Source organism: Anastrepha ludens, chromosome 5 (genome assembly GCF_028408465.1).
Source record: "Anastrepha ludens isolate Willacy chromosome 5, idAnaLude1.1, whole genome shotgun sequence".
NCBI classification, from domain to species: Eukaryota; Metazoa; Arthropoda; class Insecta; order Diptera; family Tephritidae; genus Anastrepha; species Anastrepha ludens.
This window is the reverse complement of record NC_071501.1, coordinates 30,546,333-30,569,515: the sequence shown is the minus strand read 5'-3', so window position 1 is coordinate 30,569,515 and position 23,183 is coordinate 30,546,333.

Sequence of the window (23,183 nt, the reverse complement as noted above, 5' to 3'; positions counted from 1 at the left end):
ACTTTTACTTATTATTCTGCTCAAGTCTACAAATAAAGAAATTTTCAGAAAAATGTCCAAACTACTCGGATCCCTTGACATGGATTCGCTGCATGGTAAAATTAATATCGAGGTATGAGTCAAGGATAATACCTAGATTTATCAGGTTTGCTCTTTAACTGTGGTGAAAAAGAAAATTGTAAATGGATCTTTGGCCGTCACGTCACTTGGGGATTCGGCAGCCGAATTCTGCACGATCATTTTCCATATATTCAAACACTCGTCCAATCAGTCGTTGCTCAAACGCTAAGTGCTATTGGCTGATTATTTTCGTATAACACCAACACAATCTCAGTTTTTTTTGTAAACACACCTCAAGTTACGTCAGCCCATTACTTGATTCTTTCAAATTCACTGAGAGCCGAAAAAGAGAGAAAATAGCACACCTCTGAAAATCTATTCACCATTTCAGCTGGGTAGTTGAGGTAATTTCATGGCCAGCGATGTTATTAATCGCTGCTTGAAGAAAGGGTAAAGGAAACCACGCTGAAATTGGTCCCCCGCCTAATGAATACAACTAATTATGTACTATTTAATTGTTTTAAAAACATTTTAACCCACAAGCGGCTGTATAAACAAATATCCGCCTTAAGGCACTGCGCAGCATTCTCCAAAAAATTGGATATTCTGCCTCCGAAAACTTGTAACAAACCATCATATCATCCTTGGTGGATCTTTAATAAATCAGCCATAAACGTTTGCCTACATCAGTATAAAAAGGCCGCAACTAGTCCTGAAGCTCACAGAGCTCTATTTCGCGAACAATTTGAAAAGTATACTCAAGACAACTGGAGCTTCATCTACACAGATGGATCCAAAACCAATAATGTTGCCACATTCGCCGTAGTTTCCAACACAGGGTTAATCGCATCAGGTGGTTGGCTTTTCAGTGGAACCTCAGTCTTCACAGCCGAAGCACTGGCAATCAAAATTGCTATTGAATATGCGACAAAACAAAAGGGGAATTTCGTAATATGCACAGACAGTTTATCATGCTTGAGTGGACTCCAAAGCGTAAACACCTCCAGTAGTCTAATTGAAAATATTAAAATAGCACTAAATACTCATCATAAAAAGATCAACTTATTATGGGTCCCGGGTCATGCTGGGATCCCAGGTAACGAGGCAGCAGATGCGACTTACAAACAAAACCATCTCCAATCCTGCCTTACTTTTGCAACATTTGAAAAACTCGATTCGATTAGGACCGTTGCAGCATATATTCAAAGTGAGAAAGATAAAAATTGGAAAGAATTTTCATCCTGGTACAGCAAAGTTAACCCATCAGGACAAAAGCCCCACTTTCCAAATAATAACACTCGGAGCCAAACCACTACCTTTATACGGTTACGTATTGGGCACATCCTCTTGACACACGAACACATCCTCACATGGAAACCCAAAAACACATCTCCTTGGTGTGGATCACTTTCCACGCTCGACCACTTACTAGATGAATGCCCTAATCTCCGAAGCCACAGGATCAAAATATTTGGCGACATTAAACCCTCCGCACTTCTTCTGAAAACATTCACAAAATATATAACTTTCTGAAACAATGTAAGTCAATAAAGATTATTTAAACTCCATAATTAGAACTAAATCAACACAGGTATTATACACTTAAAGAACGAGTCGTAAGCCCTGGCAGCTAGTACTCCTCTATATTTAGATATAAGCATTTTGAAATATCTAATAAATAATAATAATAATCGCTGCTTCTTGCAGCTTTCTTTCCGAACTGCCTAGGTTCTTTTTCAGAAAGCTCGAGGTCTGATGTTTGCCCTTCACTGTAGCCACATTGCATTTTACATATTTAGCCGTGCATACGTAGATACATGCATTTGATTGTATGTGTGTATGTAAATACAAGAATTTAATGGGAGTCAGCAAAATCTTGAATGTTTAGGCTACGCACTATTTTAATGCCATTTATTTGTGTGTTAATTTGTGGACTGAAATGGACAGATGTAGTAACTAATATAAATATATGTATGTATTTTAACATGTATGCCCATATATATATACATTGTATCTACAGACAGATGTATATTGGAATGTTTATAGAAAATCTCTTTTAAATATTAGCACTTCCGGTTCACTCAATTGCAATAATTGATAACAAAATGCAATTCGTGCATATGCAACAAATAACAATTACAAATGACAGCAGCAACAACAACAAAAGAAACCAGTCTAGTATTGACAGTAAAATTTATATATGGCTTGGTGTTGGCTAGCAGTTGAAGAGTATTTAGTGAGTGAGTAAATGTCGAGTATTTAGTAGTTGAATTGTAAACCGTAATTGCTCCTCCAAATGAGCAACACTTGTATGCCTACAAGTGTCCTGTCGGGAAATCTCACTTCAGATGAATATTTTTGGGATACTCATAATTCAATAGCTTTTATTTGGAATATGAACTTCTTTGCAGTTAAGGGAAGGTGTCAAAATTATAGCTGCCAACAGTGGCGTGGATGCTGAGAACAAAGTGAACTGGCTGTTTGTTTGATGATAAAGGAGATACTTAATCCTGTTGTTATTTTTGATCATACTTTTTCTACCTGGTAGTTTAAAAACTTTTTGAAATTTGAATAGGTCGAGCCAAGGAGCACCAAGAGATTTGGTGGCTCCTAAAACACTCAGGCTAAAAAGTTCGCCTTCGGGAAATCCCTACTTTACAACCGGTGGTTTAGTAAAGACAGAAAAGACGTTTGTCGAGGCTAATGATGTACGTGATGTGGTAATTATGATTTTTCAACCATGTAAATTAAGTTACAGCAAAATCTTAGTTTCGACCTTCACACCAGTCGCACGAGAGGCAGAGACCTGATGATTCTTTCGAAAAAGCGGTTACGTCTTAATTGATATCTTATACGCTCCCATTATAAGTAATTATTAAAGAAACAACAATGTTTCTAAGTATAAGGCTACAAAGGGTTACATGATAGCTCCCTTGATATCTCAAGCACCGGCTTGGAGAAACTGATAATGATTGTCGACCTACAGAACCTAAAACCAAGCAATTCCTTAACGAAGGGTTTTAATAATTCAAATTCCCAACTCATCCCAGGAAAGCATGGAATACAAGGCGAAGCCCAAAATAAACAAGTCTAAACTGAAATAGAAACGACAGGAGCTTTGTTCTGATAACATCGAGTTTATTTTTTTTCAAAATAGTCCCCTCTGGGAAAGAGTGCTTTAGGTAATTGACCGGAATGTCCTTTAGGATATCGGTACAAGCCTTTTGGATGGCCTCTACGAACACAAAACATTTGCATTTCATGGCCAAATGCAATTTTCCGCATAGGTAGAAGTCACAGGGTTCCATATCAGGCGAATACGGTGAGTTATTGATGGTTAAAATAAGATTTCTAGTCAAAAAATCAGTCACAAGAGTAGATCGTTGAGACGGTGCATTATCTTGCAATAAGCGCCAACTTTCTTGTTCGCGGTATTTAGGGCGAATTCGATGAATGCGATGCCACAAATGCTTCAAAACGCCAAGTTGGAACATAGCGTTGATGATTTGGCCGATTGGCACGAACTCCTTGTGGACAATTCCCTGGGAATCGTACAAACCAGTGAGCATCGACTTGATTTTTGACTTCTCCAAACGCGATTTTTTGGGCGGTGCCTCATCTGGGCCTTCCATTCGGCACTTTGATGCTTTGTTTCAGGTTCATGTTGGAAACTCTACGTTTCATCACCAGGTTGTAAAGGAAGATCTCGTCTTTTCTTGCCTCTTTAATGAGGTCTTTCGAATGTTGAATTCTCAGCAATTTTTGATCTTCGGTTAACTTGTGTGGAATGAAACTCTGTGAACAAGTAAAATACCATAAATCGATGTTTTGTAAATATTCAACTCCGATTTCTTGAATGTCAACGATGATTTCGGTTCATTTTTGATAAATTTACCAACAATTTCGATGGAGTTTTCGGGGATTACTTTGGGCGGCCCATGTGTTCATTGTCATTTATGTCCTCACAACCATCTCTGAAACGTGTAAATCACTCACGAGCTCTGGCAAGAGATAGACAGTCGTAGCCATACATTTTTTTCATCAATGGAAATGTTTCGGTAAACCTTTCACCGATTTTGAAATTAAATTTGATATCAGCTCTTTGTTCGCAACTCACTTTTGATGAGACAAATATACTGACGCTTTAGACGCAATAATTTCAGAAGTATACTAGAAAGCTCGCCATTTCATGTTAAGCGTGGACCACTTAATGAAAAAAATTCTAGCATTTGACGTCTGACGCCCACATTGTGCACCAAACACTGAGCTAACCGATTGTCACGCGTAGCTTTTAATCTGTACTGCGTGTGAGGTAGATAACTTAACTTTCCTTGGCTTTCCCTATTGGGCTTCGATACAGAATTTTGGAGTTCTGAGGACGCGTCGGGCAAATAGAACTGCTGTTGCTATTCTTTGAGTGACTGTGTTTCGTGAATTGGCATATGACACATTTAGCCGTTTTAATACCACAATCCTCTGTTGTTCTGATGTTTAAGCTTCTAACAGTGTAATTTCTTACAGATAGTTCGTTCTTATCGATCACTTCGAAAAAGAGATAACCACTCCAAGCTTGAATTTTCGAATGGAAATGGAAAGGAATGGTTCGCTAAGAGCTCGTAATCTCGGTCTTGCTAAGCCCAGATAATTGGAAAGATTGTGAACAGGCTTTCCTAGCCTCTCAGCAACTGCGGCGTATAGTATTGTGTGATATGTTTAATCGCGCTGTGTGCTCGCGTACCTTTCACTGTCCTGTGAAAATGCCGGTTAGTCTTGAAATGTTGAGTTGTCTGGATTCCAGCAGTTGTTTAATTTTTCATACGTTATAGTGACGCTGCGTCTTCCTGGACATGCAGGCGGTGGTAGTCACTTCCAGCGTCTAGTTGTAGCGCTGTAATAGTGAGATTCTAGTTTCACCTTAATCCGACTGATTTCGCTTCGATCGAGTTTAAGGATGGATAAAGTTCATCCCGCCTTCACGATATATTCGATATTTCTGTGGCATGCAGCCCATACTGCAGTGATATTGAAAGATTTACTGAGTGAGTTGAGTTGCGCTATACATTTCATTACAAATTTAGAGGTTATGTTGCTTGAGTGTACGACATTTAAAGCAGGCTGATTATCCATGCAGATAGCTAACTTACATGACCTCGGAGATGGTAGCGCAGGCTCCCTTGATTGCTAACAATTTTGGTTGGATTGCCGTAATTCCGGTTTAGATATATTAGTTGGAGGGATTTTTGGTAGAGGGAAACCCGACCCGATGTCACAGTCCATCTAGGACCCGTCGGCGTAGATTTTCACATTAAAATCCCTTAACATTAATCTCCTTACCTAATCTGCTCTAGATGAGCATACCATAGAGCAATCGTTAATGAAGTGAAGGCTTGGTAATAGGCAGTCGGTGGTGGTGCTGGTGAATTATGGTGTTAGCAGATGACTCTTTTTGCGATGTTGTTGTTGTAGCAGGATAAACATTCCCCAAACATATACAGGAATGCTGCTGAAGCGACTGTCCTTGGCCGAACATAAGTCCGAGTCAGTCCGGTTACATAGAACCGACTATCGTGGAAACCAATCTTTTTGCGATCGTACGTTTGAATGATCCACCTCCCTATTTCTGTAAATCTGACTTCGAAATAAGTGGAAAAGTCTTAACTTTGGCAAAAAAATCAAACATTACAAAGGAACAGGCTACATACTAAATGACTCCTAGAGCTTCTTGTTTATTCCATACCAATTTTCTGCCAAAGTGCGACAGCACATAAAACCTACGGCATTCCATGGATAGTCCTTAATGCCTAGTAATAGATGTCTTCAACATTTTTCTTACCCCTATATTAACAGTTCCGATAAAGTTAAACAGTGCATTTCTATTTTCATAATGCAGTATTCATATATATTTGTAAATTTTTCTCACTATTTCAATTTTTACTACTGGGTATATTTATGCAGATGCAATTAGGCACAGCCATACGAGGAAGTGCAACATAAACTGTGGTCAGTCACATCAAATAGTTGCTACTTCATTCAATCAATAATTGCTGTATGGGCTTCTTGCACTTTTCTTCGAGCCTTCCATCTAGCGTCAGACAATGAACCCAATCGAGTAGCTGGATAGACAGACATAAATACGTAGAGACAGATGTGAGCAAATTAAACAAATTCCACTGTCAGCTGCGGTCTACAATATTTGTATTTATTTACTGTAAATTCAAATACAAATACAAATATACTTTCACAGACGAACACAATTTCAACATTGGAAATGCCCTGCAGGGAAGAATTGAAGCAAATGGTGAAAGAAATTTCTGGTGCAAAGGCAATACAAATTCATCAACTGCCAACCCCTTCGCTGCCAAGAATCGAAGTCGCGACCTTGTGAATGGTATACGAATACTTTGCTCCATCGGCTATTGTAACTACGGCGGGTGGGTGAGCTAGAATATGGATTTTATTCCGGTACAAATATGAGTAATTTAAGATTCGTTGAGAGCCATGATACACAGAATGCAATTGCTAATCGACTTTCACCAAACTTTTTTTTGGAATCAGCTGATTTGCTGACGTTGTAACGGAGATGACGGTAGTTTGTTTACAAGTCAGGCTGGGAAAAACTGAGATTGTGTTGGTCACTTGCGGAAAAATCAACGTGACTAGTGTCCATCTTACTTCGTTGCCACCTGAGCAACGACTGATTGGAAGCGCGTAAGAATACGTATGAAATGTCGCGATTCTCTCTGTGAGTTCACTTCTGATGTAGTAGCCAAAGAAGCTCTCACAATTTTTCTTCGGATAACCAAATCTTGTATTCTATCATTCTTACTTACTTACTTACTTAGATGGCACTACAACCGTATGTCGGTTTTGGCCGAATCTGAAATGTTGCTGCGGGTCGCTGCTTGCTGTCGCCAGTTGGTGACACCAAGTGCTGCCAGGTTATACCTCACTTGATCTACCCAACGTATATTAAGCCTCCCTCTTCCTCGTCATCACCAGTAGGTTTCCTCTCGAAGGACTGCCATGCCGGAGCACTTTCGTTCATACCCGAGACATGGCCAAGCCAACACAGCCGATGTACCTTCACTATGTCCACATCTCGGTATAGCTCATAAAGCTCGCTGTTCCATCGGATTGCATCTCATTCTACGCCTCTTATGCCTACGCGAAGAGGACCAAAGATTTTTCGGAGAATTTTTTTCTCAAACCCTCCCAGTGCTCTCTCATCAATCTTCGTGCAAAATTTTGCGCTATATAAAAGAACAGGAATGATTAGGCATTTGGACAGGTTTGTTTTCGTTTTCCAAGAGAGGGCTATACTTCTCAATTGTTTGCAAGAGTTATCCTTTGTTTGATCTTTAGGCTGACGTTGTTCCTTCATCACTTCAAATTTGCGGTTGAAAGCAGTGACGTGTTGTTCACGTCGCGGGGACTCTGTGTTGTCTAGACAGTAAGCTGATATGGGGATCGAATGTACGGAAAAAGGTAAAGAAAGCCTCCAATGCCTTATAATTCTGTAGGAAAAGGCGGAGCTTATTCCATTGACGTTTACATTTGATCTACACCGCTGGAGTAAGATCTATGAGGTATATGGTTTCCTAGTTAGTAAGGCGAACGAAGGTAGGTTAACAACGTATACCAGGAAGCAGGAAAGTCTATCTACAGTTGGCGCACTATGTACTGGAATAGTAGTGAACCACAACCTTAGCCCTCTACCGCAAGGCTCGGTTCTTGGCCGTACTTTGTAGAACTCAATGTACGAAGGCATCCTCAAAATGGAGCTGCCCCTGAATGCGTCACTGGTGGAATACACAGACGATATTGCGCTGGTTGTAACAGGGAAACATGTTATTGATGTGGAACTCACCTGAAACTGGTTATGCAATGCCAAACTCCAGTTAGCAGCGCAAAAAACAGAAGCAGTGCTGTTGAGTAAAAGGAAGAAGAAGGACAGTTTGACGGTAAGTGTCGGAGATCTCAACATCCAGTCTAAGCTGACTATACAGTACTTAGGGGGGGGAACTCACCTGAAACTGGTTATGCAATGCCAAACTCCAGTTAGCAGCGCAAAAAACAGAAGCAGTGCTGTTGAGTAAAAGGAAGAAGAAGGACAGTTTGACGGTAAGTGTCGGAGATCTCAACATCCAGTCTAAGCTGACTATACAGTACTTAGGGGCAATAATTGACTCGCGCATGACCTTCAGAGAGCACGCGGTGAAAGTCAATACGAAAAGAGCCATAGTTACAAATGCCGAACACGGTTGCTGCGGAGCATTCGGAGAGTCTAAGGCACAAGGAGCAGGCTCCTAGCTACTGTAACAGACGCCACCCTGTTATATGCCGCTCTCATTTGGTCCCAAGACCGAGAAACACACATACGAGAGGCCAGGCAGGTTTATAGGGTGAGTGCTTTGCGAGTAGTCGGTGTTTACCGGACAGTATCGGATGATGTAATTTGCGTGATTGCGGGGAAAACTCCACTTGATATCCAAGCACGTGAACTACATCGTCGCTATCCAAGGCAGGGTGTCAAGCCCCCAAGGGACCGAAAGTTGGAATAGCGAATTGCGTCACTTAACGAATGCCTGCGAAGATGGGATCTTTTTTCTTAAGCCCACTGGACACAGGAACTCATCCCTAACCTTGCCACGTGGTTACGATGAAGACACGGAGAAGTGGATTACTTCCTCTCTCAGATGCTGCGAGGACACGGCTGCTTCCAGTATTATCTACATAGGTTAGGTCTTTCCATTTCACCGCACTGCGCTACCTGCCCAGAGAAGTTTGAAGACGCACGTACTTTTCTACTGTCCAAGGTACGCATAAAAACATTAGGGGTCAGCCGCGATCCTTGGATGACAGTCAAACACGACGATGAGAGACAAACTGTTTCATCATATATGATTTCATGACAGATGATTAAGAGAGGAACCACTAACGAATGAGTGCCTAGCCACAGAGCAATACGAGTTGAACTGAATGAGCAGGATCACATACTGGCCAAAACCAATGCTGACGTATCATCAGCCAACATGGCACACGTTCGCTCCACTTTGCTATTTTAAAACTGAACTAATAATGGCAACAATGTTGAAGACAAATATCTCATGAAATGGATTAACTTCCGTCAAATTCAAGCCCTGGGCATACAACATAAAAACAACCAACTTTCAGTTAACTGTCCCAAGGGTAGATTTTTTTCCTGACGCGGCTTTTAAGCGGAGACGGATACTTTCAAAAATGTCTGCATCGCCTAGACTTGGCTGTCCAGAATGCTTGGATGAAGAGGAGACCGCCGAGCATGTGGGCTCTTATTACAGCAGGTTCGCTAAGGAGCGCAATGACCTAGTAAACAAAACTGCTGTGTTTCTCCCACCCAATAATATAGGCCCACAAATGCTTGATTCGGATGAGAACTGGAGGGCGGTGCAAGCTTTTGCAAGACAACTTATCGTGGAACTTGGCAACATTGATAGGAGGCGAGGAAATGTTGCTAGACGTACGCAGCAGCAAGAACAACTGCAGCATTGATAAAATGTTGCAAGCCGAATAGCAGATGAATGTAACTGACGATTGCTCACGACGGCCTACAGACGTAATTACCAAATATCGGTATCCCTGTAGGATGAACCGTCGGTCTTGAGGTGCTTTTGGTGGCATTCAAGCCCCACACTGATGATTGCTTTTACACCTCATATATAATTTAAAAAAAGATAGGCTGTAGATTTGTGATTCAGGTAATAATGGGGCAGTGTGTTATACCATCTCACGTGACAAAAAAGAATTGGCAGGTTGGCACAGAGCGATGCTTAACCGGCTTATATCTAAGCTAATGTTGAGGAATATCTCCAGCTACATTCGTTCAGTGTTAATTACCTCATTGAGGGATATTACGAATCAGAGAGGCCGCGAGCCTTTAAAGCCTACGACGAAAGTGTAAATCGCGACTGGGAACTGAAATCTACACCTCCAAGTACACTTTCTAGGTAACACTAGGGACCAGTTCGAGTATTCCGGTTCATGTGACAATATTGTAGAACAGCCAAGTGAACCCAACCTAATTGGCTCTAAATTGACAAGAAGTGAACCAGTACGTTACTAGTGTCCTTCCCTGCAGGGTTACGTGCAAGTGTATGCCTGCATGTGTGTCTGTTACAAATCCATCGGTCATACATTCAACTTCAATTTATTTTGCTACATAACAACAATTTGTAAATAAATTTCATTCCGCATTGAGGTAGAGAAAATCATCGCCAACGGAGCGGATGTAAGTTGATTAAATGTCATAGCAAAACTTATTTGTCAATTTTCGTATTTTATCTTCACCTAAACACGGGCTGAGACACACTAACACTTACACATACACACACACTCTTGTGACGTACTTTCCTTCGAACTTACAATTTTTAACTCTAAATACTTTTTCACCCGCCAGCCTTCGGTAGCTTCGGAGGAAATGTTTGCATTTACATATTTGCGGCATTTAGAGTACAAAAACAAAACAAATGTAAAAGAAAAGAAAAAAAAAATTTGACATGCAACATGCATTTGCTGCACACAATCAAAAAAACAATTTCACCTATACAAAAGTAAAGAGGAGAGAACAGCAACGAATTTTGCCTGCACTGACAATTTGCAATAGAGTTGGAGAGAAAGAGATAAGAGATGGAGAAAACAATAAAAATGCGTAGTAAGACAAATTGACTTGAGTGCAACAACACTCGCGGAGGGACTCACAAATATTCTACAAAGCTGATCAAACAAACAGAGAAAAACTTAGTTAGTCAGCTTAGCTGCTACTAAATTGAATGTTTTCGACAAAAAATGATAGGTTTGATAAGCGAGAACCTGTTAATAAATGTTATATGCACGTTTTTAAACTTATTTGTGAAGAGTCCGAATAACTCTGTGGGCAAAAAGTAAGGTGAATTTATTTGTCAAACTTCGCGGGATTAAAATTTCACTCTAGTTATTTTTTTCATGGGTTGGCAGCACTGTTAATAACATCTGGGCCAACTTTCAAGTGAATGTCATTATCAGTAATATATTTACGCTTGTGTTTACCGTTATAACGACCAAGAGTGCATTTTTCGATTTTTGCAATGTCTGATTTGATTGAGCAGAGAAGTACCATAAAATTTTGTTTACGGAATGAAATTTCGGCTGCGGAAACGTTTAGCATGTTGCAGAAGGCATTTGGTGATTCGACTATGTTGCAGAAAAATGTTTATAAGTGGTACAAAGACTTCAAAGAGGGTCGAGAACGTGTTGATGACTTGGAGCGCTCCGGACGACCATCGACGTCAATAGATGACCAACACGCCAATAAAGTAAAGGAGTTAGTGCTCAAAAATCGTCGGTTGACTGTTAAAGACCTTACTGATATGATCGGAATATCAGAAGGATCTGTGAAAACCATTTTGAAAGACCAGTTGGGCCTACGAAAAGTCAAATCTCGTTTGGTACCGAAAACTCTCAATTTTATGGAAAAAAGTCGTCGCGTTGATGTGTGCGAAACAATGCTCTCAGACTATCAGGACAAGCTCAAATGTATCATTACGGGAGATGGGACTTGGATTTATGCTTACGACCCTGAAACAACCGACCAATCAAGCGAATATCGTACTAAAGGCGAGGCCAGACCTAAAAGAGCACGTCAAAGTCGTTCAAAAATAAAGGTCATGATGACAGTTTTTTTCGATTTTCGTGGTGTGGTGCACTATGAATTCCTTCCACCTGGCCAAACTGTTAATAAGGAATATTATTTGAGCGTTATGCGTCGTTTACGTGAAGCAATTCGTCTAAAAAGACCAGAATTACGGACCAACAACTCTTGGTTTTTGCATCACGATAATGCACCGTCTCACACTGCACTCGTTCTTCGTGACCATTTCGCCAAAAATTCCACGCATATCGTTCCGCAACCACCGTATTCGCCTGATTTGGCTCCGTGTGACTTCTGGCTATTCCCAAAACTCAAGAGACCACTCCGGGGAACGCGTTTCGAGTCGATTGAGGAGATAAAAGCTGAATCGAAGAAGGTGCTGATGGCTATACCGGAAATGGACTATTTGGCATGTTTCGGGGATTGGAAAAATCGTTGGCATAAGTGTATTTCATCGAGAGAGGATTATTTTGAAGGGGCTGAAATTGATTTACAAGAATAAATAAAGATTTTTCATTTTACAACCCAATTCACCTTACTTTTCGCCCACAGTTTTGTTGTAGACAGAAATGTTTGGTTTAATCCTTATATTTGGACTATTTTCTCGCTTGTAGTAGGACAGTTCCGTAGGAGCGGGAACTAGTGGACCACAGATTTTTCTTAAACTTTGTGGTTTTTAGTACTTGGGGTGCTAAATAGCTATGCTAATTTAGAATTTTTTTTTGGAAGATATTCGCTATTGAAAATATAAAATTGAAACTTTAAAGAAATGTTGTTTTTAAGAATTTTTATTCCGAAAGGTATTGGTCTTAGTAGAGAAAATTATTTATACAAAATTTTAAGAAAAATATAAAATTTCTATATTATTAAAATTGTTTTTTTTTCCTTAATTAGGTTGACTTACATTTTTTTATTTATTTGTTAACTTATTTTTTTAATAATTAAAAACGAATCTTTTATGTTATTCCTAGGAACAGCATAGATTTTTCAAAAACAAAAGTACTTAAAATTCGAACATTCCTTAAAAATTGTGAATTTCTCAAAGAAGTCCTTTTTGTCTTGTCTGAGAAGAATTTATTTGAAACTTTCCTCTTGAACAAAAAAAAAACTAAAAATTGCATTTCAAATTTTGACGAATCAATTTTTTTGTGTGGTTGTTTTGCCTTTCTCGGGACGTACTAGCAAGTACAGCACTCAGACACACATAAGTCCACTGTACTGCACTCGGGTTCCCTTTTTAATTTTCTTTAAATCTACCCGACCTCCGAAAAAAAAAATCTGACTAGGTCTTGTGGTACCAAGGAGCCAAGGGGGTCGCTTCTTAACACATCAGTGCCAAAGACCACAAACCTGATCCGAGCGAAGGCCCGGCAGACGCACAGGAAGTGGTTCGCCGTCTCACCCTCATCTCCACATGCTGGACAGAGAGCACTGCCTGAGATGCTTACCTTTTCCATTTGCTTCGCCCATAGAAAGTGGCCAACGAGATACCTACAGTCCCGTCTGCTTAATGACAGGAGGATCAGCGACAGTCGGTCGGGCAAGACAGGTAACATCAGTTTTGTTCATCTGCAGCCTCTCTCGGCCTGCCAAGGTCTCTTGAGGGTTGAAGTTGCTCGCTTGCTAAGTGGAAAAAATGATATCCGTCAAGTGGCTGCCGCCAGTATTCCTACACATCTGTACCCATTTGATCACATTTTTCATGACTTTCCGCAAGATTTGCGCTGAAAACTGTTTCATTCATGTCGAATATTCTTCTGAAATGCTGCGTTTGGCTGAAGTTTGCTGGTAGTAAGCACAAAAAAAAAATCAAATCAAACAGATTGGAAAGAATAATGACATTTGGTAAATCGTCATTTTTTACTTCTAATTCGAAAAAGAGGCACCATTCCATGCACTGAAAAACCGCGAAACTTCATCGAGATCCAAACAAGCTGCAATAAGTAAAAATATGTAAAGAAATTATATTTGCTTCTTTTTGATATTAATCAAATTGTGCTCTACTTAGCAACCGAAGATCAAACTATTAGTTAGCATTATAACCTTCACAGTCTTGTTGAACCTCGTGAAAGAATAATCAATCCCGTTTGTGGATTGGCAAGTGTTGGGTCCTCCAACTAGTCAATACGCCCATGCATTCCCCATAGGCTGGGAAGTTATTACTTTTTACGGACAGCTTTTCAGTTATAGACTATCAGGCCCATCCACTGAAATATGCGGCGTTTTTTTATAACTTAGTTATTTGTTATCCGATCAGATTTGTCAGAAGTAAGATGTTATTATTTTTGTTCTGAGATGCGCTTTGCTTTTGGGCTCCGAAGTCGTTTTCACAAAATTGGGTCAGTTACCTAGAGCCTTACCTACCTAAGACATCTCTTTCGTTTCATCAATCTCGAGTACTTTAAAATTCATTAAATGTTTGTTTTTACTCTGTTTTGCTAAAATTCATACAGAAAAAACTCTCGAAGGCATATTATAAGTGAAAATTGGACCCAGTTTAATGTACAATAGTTTTATCAGATTTCTGTTATTTCTTCGAAATCGGACTAGGTTAAGAAGCTATGGTTGTTTTAAAATGATGTAAACGAAACTTTTCTCGAAGCTCGATTCACCAGACTATTGAATTTTCAACCAACTTCCTTCGTAAAATGTGGGTATCGGATAGCCCATTCTAAACGCTTTTTCTGATTTTTTTCTGAAAGCCACATCTTCTTTCGGGCTTTGCAACCTTTCATAACTGTTCCAGAAGAATGCTTCTAGCTCTTCAAGCACTAATGGGTGTTCCAATTTCATTCGACAGGGCAGCTGCAAGGGCAGAAGAGGATTTTTTACGATCATTGAGAGACTCGCGTATACGTTTTCGGTCTCTCCGTACACTAGTGAGGCATTTTCTTCCACCCTTTGGTTTATTATGGTAGGATTTTGTCTCTGCAAATCGCTAAAAAACACATTCGACTGCGCACCGCGAACATCCCACCAAATTAGCAATCTCAACCGAAGACTTCCTTTCCTCACTTAAAACTTGGATTATCACTCTTTAGTCGTACAAAGTTCACTTTTTTCAGGCATTTCCATAAAAAGAAATTGCTTATATCTGCTTGATAATTTGGTCTACAGATTATTCACACATTGCCTATTCTTTATCCTCAAGCTAGCTCTGGATCAGACCGGTCTACATCGCGCAAGCCAATAGTAATTGGACCATTGAGTCCATTTACGAGATAACTAGACAGGTTTGGCCCGACAGAAATAAGCGCAGAACTAGGCCTCTCATCAAAATAATATACAATGTCCTTCCACTAGGGCGATGGTTGGTAGCATCATCCCATTACGGTCAGGTGAGGTTTTCCTCAAATGGCTTTTGTCGCAACTGCAGAAACGAAGAGGAGGTGGAAAGCTTTGAACACTTCTTCTGCCATTGCGCCGCTCTAAGCAGAACGGGATATAGACAGCCATATCTTACTTTTTCTAACTCCTCCTAGCAAACTTACATACTTTTGTGGATGTCTAGCAGACTTGGAATCGGCATCCTTTGTCGTTTATTCGAGAGCCGAGGTGATTGCACTTCATAGGGAATTAGAGAGAGAACTTCAGTTCATATTAATTTTATCACAATGGGCCTGCAGGCGTGAAAGGGCTCCTCTACATCTTCTAGGGGAGTGGCAACCATCATAACCTAACCTAACCCAGCCTTCTTATGTCGAACTCTTTGTGGGTTCTCTGCTAAGAAAGTTCCCATCTCCCAAAAATGTAGTGTAAATTGAAGAGAACGCAAGAGAAAGCAAGAGTATCAGACCCACTGTGCTCTGTAATCATTAATTGGTCAACCATTTCTGGACTGATTTACGGATTTGGACGATTTTTTTAAACACCATTTTTAGTAAAAATTATCATACAGCTCACATAGAAATTTTGTCCTGACCTTTAGATAGACATATATAAATACATAATTGGCGCGTGCACCCTCTTTGGGTGTTTGGCCCCCTCCTATTTGTGGTTTGCGTCTTGATGTTGTTCCACAAATGGCGGCTACTGCAGTTTCAAGCCGACTCCGAACAGCAGATATTTTCTTATGAGGAGCTTTTTCATGGCAGAAATACACTCGGAGGTTTTCTATTGCCTGCCGAGGGGCGGCCGCTATTAGAAAACACTTTTTCTTAATTTCAATCTTTTACAGAGATTCGAACCGACGTTCTCTCTCTGAATTCCGAATGGGAGTCTCGCACCAACCCATTCGGTTACGGCGGCCGCCATTAGTAATTGCTTTTGGAAATTTTACCGACCTTTCCGATTAGGCAAACCTTCGTCAGTCTACCCTTTCAAATGTCGTTACATATCAACAACCTTACAAAGTTCACAAAATTAGCATCTGCACACGCACACATCCAGCTGTCACACATACGTATACACCTAAGTTGCAGATAACATTTGCTGCAAAAGTGTATTGCAACATCGTCTTGTAGTGTTGCATGTTGCCACCTGCTTTTCTGCTGATGCACAAATTACTTGCATTTTCTTGCTGATAAAATGTGGCAAATTGTTAAAAACTGCCAACTAAGTAAAATCAATATGCATGTGTATGTATGCATGTGTGTGTGTAAATATATACATACATCCGATTCGATATAACTAACTGTAAATAAAATAGCCTTGCGGTATCCTTACGTCCATTTAAAATCGAGTTTTGTGGTTAAGCTCGTCAGTCGTATACTCTGGAGATCAGCAGCTCCATCGCAATTATTTGGCTGCAGCTGAGGGAGAGGATTTTTAGATGGCATTTTTAATCCGCTTTCTCTTCAGCCCTTGCCCAATAAAATTGCTTTTATATTAATATTCAATTTGCATACATCAATTTGTATATGTGAGGGTGTATAGTAATATATTTTGTATAAAGTATTTTCAGGACGAAACTCAGATTTACTTTTCAATTTATTTCGTACGTGCTTTGCCAGATGATAAAGGGCATTTAGATGAATTTTATTAAAAAATATTTTTTGCTTAAAAAAATGTAATTTTATCAAAAGAGGTTTATATGCATACAGTGGAAATTCGATAACTCGAATTTTAAGAGATATGCTAAAAATTTCGAGTTACGTGTTTTAGAATTTATAGTAGTTTTGAGATAAAAATAGAAATAAATTATTGGCGCGTACACTTCTGTTAGGTATTTGGCCGAGTTCCTTCTTCTCTTTGTGGTGAGCGTCTTGATGTTGTTCCACAAATGGAAGGACCTGCCGTTATAAGCCGACTCCGAGCGGTGTTTTTTGGGGATCTTTTTCACGGCAGAAATACACCCGAAGGTTTGCCATCGGCTGCCGAAATTTCGAGATACAAACTTTGATAAAGAATTTTTTTTCAAGTTCAGACTGCATACATGATTGCAAACTGAGCCTCGATATATATATATATATATATATATATACATATACATAATTGGCGCATACACCCTCTTTGGGTGTTTGGCCGAGCTCCTCCTCCTATTTGTGGTGTGCGTCTTGATGTTGTTCCATAAATGGAGGGACCTACAGTTTCAAGCCGACTCCGACAGATTTTTTTATGAGGAGGTTTGGCATTGCCTGCCGATGGGCGACCGCTATTAGAAAAAACTTTTTCTTAATTTTGAGCTTTTACCGAAATTCAAACCGACGTTGTCTTGTCACGCACCAACTCATTCGGCCATCGAGGCTCCCATTTTTCAACGTAGGTTCGTGGTGCGTTGATAGCTGCTTTGGTCATTGCAATAGTCGTGAGGCGTTCATCACATGTCACATAGTCTTTAAAATCAACGTCCATGTTCCGAAGTTTATTCCAGTCGGTTTCTAATTCTGTCTCCAGCTCCAGAGCTTCTTTCGAAGTTTTCCTTTTGGCATCGAAAATCCCCAGCTTGTGAAGCAGTTTGATTAGAAGTTGATAAAAACTTCGTTGCCAAAGAATAGATGTTCAAAAATTTAAATTTTTTGTGAAAGTTTTTTTTTTAATCGTAAGTCAATCGATTGTTTATGGTACACCCTCTCTAGAGCAGCTATCCACAATGTAGAGAACAGTTTGCACACAACTCGGAGGTCATTTATTGATGCTGTTAATGCAATGCAGTCCGCAGAAACAGTGCCATTGAAGCAAGGATCTTACAAATTTATGGGTAGAATACTTACAGTATGCCTTCCGAGTATGAGGGAGAGGACCTACCTCTCTCTGTGGAGTGCCCTTCGTTCGCAATGGATATTTTCAGAAGAAGTAATCGAAGCAGCTGAAGTAGTTTATATACATTTTTCTACAAATGGGCTTGCGTGCATCTGTGAAAGGCTGTGTGGTGCTAACAGAGAGTTTAGGTACTCCACAAAGGTCACCTCTGTTGCAGTGGACAACCTGGGGATATAAGACAAAACGGTGAATTTGGTTGTAAAATGAAAAATCTTTATTTATTCTTGTAAATCAATTTCATCCCCGATGAAATACACTTATGCCAACGATTTTTCCAATCGCTGAAACATGCCAAATATTCCATTTCCGGTATAGCCATCAGCACCTTCTTCGATTCAGCTTTTATCTCCTCAATCGACCCGAAACGCGTTCCCCGGAGTGGTCTCTTGAGTTTTGGGAATAGCCAGAAGTCACACGGAGCCAAATCAGGCGAATACGGTGGTTGCGGAACGATATGCGTGGAATTTTTGGCGAAATGGTCACGAAGAACGAGTGCAGTGTGAGACGGTGCATTATCGTGATGCAAAAACCAAGAGTTGTTAGCCCATAATTCTGGTCTTTTTAGACGAATTGCTTCACGTAAACGACGCATAACGCTCAAATAATATTCCTTATTAACAGTTTGGCCAGGTGGAAGGAGTTCATAGTGCACCACACCACGAAAATCGAAAAAAAATGTCATCATGACCTTTATTTGTGAACGACTTTGACGTGCTCTTTTCGGTCTGGCCTCGCCTTTAGCACGATATTCGCTTGATTGGTCGGTTGTTTCAGGGTCGTAAGCATAAACGACTTTTTTCCAAGAAATTGAGAGTTTTCGGTACCAAACGAGATTTGACTTTTCGTAGGCCCAAATGGTCTTTCAAAATGGTTTTCACAGATCCTTCTGATATTCCGATCATATCAGTAAGGTCTTTAACAGTCAATCGACGATTTTTGAGCACTAACTCCTTCACTTTATTGACGTGTTGGTCATCTGTTGACGTCGATGGTCGTCCGGAGCGCTCCAAGTCATCAACACGTTCTCGACCCTCTTTGAAGTCTTTGTACCACTTATAAACATTTTTCTGCGACATGGTCGAATCACCAAATGCCTTCTGCAACATGCTAAACGTTTCCGCAGCCGAAATTTCGTTTGTTTGACAAATAAACTCACCTTACTTTTTGCCCACAGTAGTACAAGTCCGTCCGTGTTTTAAATTAGAAGCTTTACCTCACTTCCTGAGCAACTTCCAGGTAGATTTCCAACGTTGGTAAATCCAGAAGCGTGTGTCTCATAATGAGCAACTCTCAGTCTGCGTCTCATCCCAGTGGGGCGGCTGTTTTATTCAGACTTGACAGTAGGTATAAAATGCAACCTATCAATCCTATCAATCCACTGGACGTACAATACGATCATCAGACCCGTTTCGACTTATGGAGCTTTCGAGTGGTGGGTGGCGGTGCGGACACAATCCTACCTAAAGAATCCCATAAAAGGTGCGCTTCGATCGACGACTCAGGCGGTGCTGGAATTGATCCCACATATTCCATCCATTGATACACATGTTAAAGGGATAGCAGATATGCTGAAAGAAAACACACATGGTCACACACAAGGAACACACAGGGGCTACTCTCTGTAGAACACTTGCAATACACATCGAAAACAAACTGTCTGGTTCTTAAGATAGATCTGAAAAAAGACTATAAAATAAGAATACCCGACAAAAAGTATTTGCAGACCCGAGTCCTAACAGATGATGGTGGTATGGTGGATGGTATTTATACTGACGGCTCAAAGATGAACAATGCCACTGGATCGGGAGTGCACTTGTAACAATTATCCTTAAATTGTTCCTTTAGACGCCCAGACCGGTGTAGCGTTTTCCAAGCCAAGATCTACGTTATAAACAGAGCAGCAAAAATGATGAGACTGATGGACTTACCTCCGGCAAACCTTACCATTTTGGTTGACAATCAAGTAGCGGTCAAGCCACTGGCCTTCAATTCAAGATGTGTTAAAGAATGCAGGAGCTCGCGCTCGCTTATAAAACAACAAAACTCTTCATTTTATTGGAATCACGGCTACTCTGGGGTAGAGGGAAATGAAAGAGCGGATGGGTGTGCAAAGACAGGCTCTGAACTTGACCTTCAGCGAGTCGTAGAGGGCATAGGCATTCCTCTAAACGAACTGTACACTGCGATTGACTTGAGCCTAATCGCGGAAACCAATAGAAGGTGATCGCTGACTATTAACTGTGGGATTTCCAAAGCGCTCTGGCCAAAACTGAATCTCAAAAGCACGAAACGCCTGGAACAGATCAACTACCAGCGTCTCACTGGTGTTATAACGTGTCACTGCACTAATGCTATCCTAGCCAGTGGAATGGATGTACCTTACAATGACTGCTGCGTTAGTTGTGGAGATGAAGACGAAATTGATTGACGATTATTTCTTTGTGGGTCTGGGAAATTTTCAAATTAGGTAACTTAGTTAGTTGATGGAAATCAAATACAGGTACCACAATGGACATTAGGGCCGAGTGTCTTGTCTTAGACAAGCAACCTGGTTAACCTAACCTAAGAGTGAAAAATTGATAAGCTTTAGATGAATTTTATATGAGGAGAATTATGCAAGTGAAGTTCCAACAAATCTAATTTTTTTTAACAGGTGGCGCTAAAGTTATCCTCCTATCAGAAAATGCTATAAATTTTGCGATTGGCCCCTAATGTCAGTTCTGTTTTCACATTTGTGTAGTAAACACATGCGAAATACACGTTAATAAACAATGTTACGCTACGCTGCTCCAGAACGCAGAATATTGCTGACTATTTATTTGACCAATAATCGGTCGGTGACTTTGGCACAACGTGAATTTCGTCGCAGATTTCCTCGCCGTCCAACGCCTACTGGTGAAACACTGCGACGTTTAGCTGCTCGCCTCGAAGAGACTGGCACAACACGAGATGCTGCCAGGCGTGGCAGACAACGGAGTAGCCGTTCTGCAGAGAATATTGCTGCTGTAGCCGAGGATGGCATGGAAGCGCCATCGACATCGACCAGACGACGTGCCACGCAAATGGGTATCAGTCGACGGTCTTTACAGCGAATTTTCGTACAAGATTTAAAGATGTTGCCGTACAAAGTCCAGACGGTGCATCAGCTGTTAGCTGCTGACTGCCAATCGCGTCTAACGCTCAAGTCATCCTTAATCACCACCAAGGGGAAGATGATTTTTCATCAAAAATAATCATGAGTGATGAGGCCCATTTCTATCTTAGCGGGTACGTAAATAAGCAAAATATACGCTTCTGGGGCACTGAAAATCCGCGTGTAACCCACGAGGAGCCATTACACCCGCTCAAAGTCACTGTATGGTGTGCTGTTTTCGCTGGAGGAGTCATCGGACCTTTTTTCTTCGAAGACGTCGGGGGCCAAACGGCTACTGTGAATGGTGAGCGCTACAGAGCAATGATCAACGAGTTCTTTTTGCCGCAACTTGATGAATTGGGATTGGAAAACATGTGGTTCCAACAGGACGGTACAACGGCACACACTGCACGTGCCACAACCGATATGCTGAAGGATGTATTTCCCGGGCGCCTAATCTCCCGTTTTGGCGATTTGCACTGGCCAGCAAGATCGCCTGATTATGACCGCTCCAGACTTCTTTTTGTGGGGCTTTTTGAAGTCGCGGGTTTATGTCAACAAGCCTCAGACTCTTGCAGCTCTTAAAGACAATATCCGTCAAGAATGTGTGGACCTATCGCCGGAAGTTTTGATCAAAGTGATGGAAAATGCCATAAAAAGGGCTCAAATGGCAATCAACTGTGGCGGCGGCCATTTACATGTCATCATATTCTCGACTTGATGTAAAAAAAATTAAAAGACCAAATAAAAACAATCCACAAGAATAATCAAAGTTTTTCATTTTTTTTAATTACAGCCAAAAAATATCGCAAGGTTACTTTTGCGCCACCGCAATTGCTTATTTTCCCAAATATGCAAGACTGGAGTAGAAAAATTAATAACAATTAAAAATTATTAAATCGCGCTCTTAAACAGTATCGTTGCCGGTAAAAACATATTTAAACGTTTTACGGCAAACAGTAGTGATGAGTAAATTTGAATGAGCAGCTTTTATGGCGAGACAATGACAGTGATTTGATTATAACACCAACACGTAGACGTAGACGAGTGGCGTACACTCGCAGGCACTTCATTCATTCATTCATTTATGCACCCATTAGATCGGCCAGAGAGCCACCTACGTTCGCTCGTAATCGAGGCAAACATATGTATGTATGTATGTATGAGTAGTAAATTTTTACACATAAATAAGTTTAATTTGTTTTTGTTTTTTATAAATTTTTACCACATACTTATTGGTAATAACATAAAATTTTGATTGAATATTTGCGTACAGTATTTTACAGCCACTCAGCGACAACAACGCGCTGCCGCTGCCACTGGCGCTGATAGTCAACAAAAGTACTGTTGGGAATCATGCTTATTTTTATGCAATGAATAAAGCAAGAAGACTGCAGGAATAGCGGTGAAGTGGAGGTCTGTTGACTAGCTTGTCTGTGGCTTTGTGCTACTCATTAAAATTCATAGCAAATATAAGTGAGCGCGTGCGTGCACCGCTCGACCGCGAAATGGGCAGCCAAGTTTATGAAAATTTTATGATTCTCAAACGAAATTGGTTAGGCGGCCGCCGTGGGGTGCTGAAAATGGTGCTGTCACACCACATACCAATACGAAGGGCCTATATACTCGTACATATTTTACAAAAATAAAAAGGAAAACACTAAAAGCTGTTGGTTGTCAAATTAATAAAACTAAAAAAGGTGAAATATTATAAAATAAAATACTTCAAGTACGAATAAAGTAGAGGTGATATAAATGTGTCATATGTACACATAGGCATGTATGTTTGTATGTGTATGTACACACATAGTAGCGCACCGCAAACAAATATGTAAATATTTGTAAAAGGCCAGCGCATAAAAAATGCATACACATACATACAAACGTAAATATGAACTTACATTCCAAAAATAATAATTGAAAATCAAATAAAATTCCGGCCGACAAAGGCACAGTGGGTGGCATGCAACGCATGGTACAAATTTTTAAGTTATCAAATAAAATATTTGCTATAAAAATGTTGGTATGTCGACTTTGCTGCCAAGTTTGGCGTATAAAAAATGTATGGAAGTGGTAGTAAACAAATGGAATACCAAAAAAACAAAGAGAATAAGTTGAAAGACA